This window comes from Aplysia californica, unplaced genomic scaffold (genome assembly GCF_000002075.1).
Source record: "Aplysia californica isolate F4 #8 unplaced genomic scaffold, AplCal3.0 scaffold00885, whole genome shotgun sequence".
NCBI classification, from domain to species: domain Eukaryota; kingdom Metazoa; phylum Mollusca; class Gastropoda; order Aplysiida; family Aplysiidae; genus Aplysia; species Aplysia californica.
In genome coordinates this window covers 187996-189505 of record NW_004798155.1, presented here as the reverse complement: position 1 = coordinate 189505, position 1510 = coordinate 187996, and positions in this window count along the sequence as shown.

Below are 1510 nucleotides of genomic sequence, written 5' to 3'. Positions count from 1 at the left end.
CCCCCCCCAGCACCCCAGTTCTGCTTGATACAAGCTTGCAGATGTTTCTTGTAAATGAGTACAATAATGTGTTATTCCTAGATACACTGGAGACTTGACTGTTCATTTTGATGATGATTTGTGAATAGAGTCTTGATGAATGTGTTTGAAGTGTGCAACTGACATGGAAAATGTTCTTTGTTCATTCGTGTTGTTGCAAGTTTTTTTTCCTTATAGTCAGCTCTGTTTGGGAGTGCTGAATTCATAACATCTGCCTTCCATAATTTATTCGACAACGCACACGTTTCTTTTCTTTCTTTTTTTTTGGTTCAATTTGTCCTCCATGACTGTCATTCTTTGCAAGTACTTGTGTCTGAGTTTGTATTTGTGTCTACACGAGTGTGCAATCTATGTGCAGTACGATGTGTGATACACGTGCAGCACTATGTGAACATTACAGAAATGAAAACAGTCAAATAAATGGCACTTGCACTTTGTTTCTGGGATGTCTCTCAGCCTTCGGGTAACAATATCTTTGAACACTATATTTTCTGAAAGATTCTAGATTTTCAGCTTTTTTTAGCTTTTGCCTCTTTATACCGAGCAACTGTTCGTCAGTAACTGTAAGTCATGTAAGGAATAAAAAGAATGCAATGCTTAGAAGAATAAAAGCTTGACAAAAGTAGTAATAGTACTGATTCATTGCTGCAAAAGACTACAAAGTCCGATGAACCTTGTAGAGCTTTTCGTGGTATGGTGTAGTAATAATAATGAAAATAATAGTTATAATTTCATTTATGTTGTGCATATCCACGCTTTACAGCATACTCTATGTGTTTTACAACTATTATTACCCCAACAGACCCTAGAACACTCTGAAACTTTCTCGGGAAGCATACAGTGCAGCTGCAGACTACATGCACTCAAACGCAGACAAACTGACAAGATCTTTTTCTGTCTTGTCGTGTCAGTTTCCTCTCTTTGTTTCCTGCATTTTTTTTCTACTCACCATTGTTTGAAGGTTTTCGAAAAACGTTTTTCTGGTAAAACAGTAACAAACATTTTGATTGGTTGTATTTGTTTGCACGGTGTATTCTGTGTAAGTTCTATAGTTTGTTTTTGTTCAGTTGTCGTACCTGACAGAGCTCATAATGAAACAATTGATATTTGCTCAGATTGAAATGCTCCTTCTTTCCTATTCAACATCTATTGTCCTTATCTCTCCTCCTCCTTTTCTTTGTTTGTTTCTTTTTAGTAATGCCTCTAATCTTTGGCACTTATATGACCTAACTGTGTTGCAAGTGCCGTAAAACTCTCACTAAAACTAAACTGAATTACAGTGTGAGTATTAAGTCAGGGTCTTTTTTTCAGTGGAACAGTGTCAAACATGTAGAACATATTGTATATATGCTATATATATAAACATATTCTGTCTCTGTGTGTGCACACGCGTAACTTTTGTCGCTGTGGGTTGTCGGACTGTGTATTTTGTGCACTTTTTTCTTTCAAGTCTGAATCTGACTGATAACGA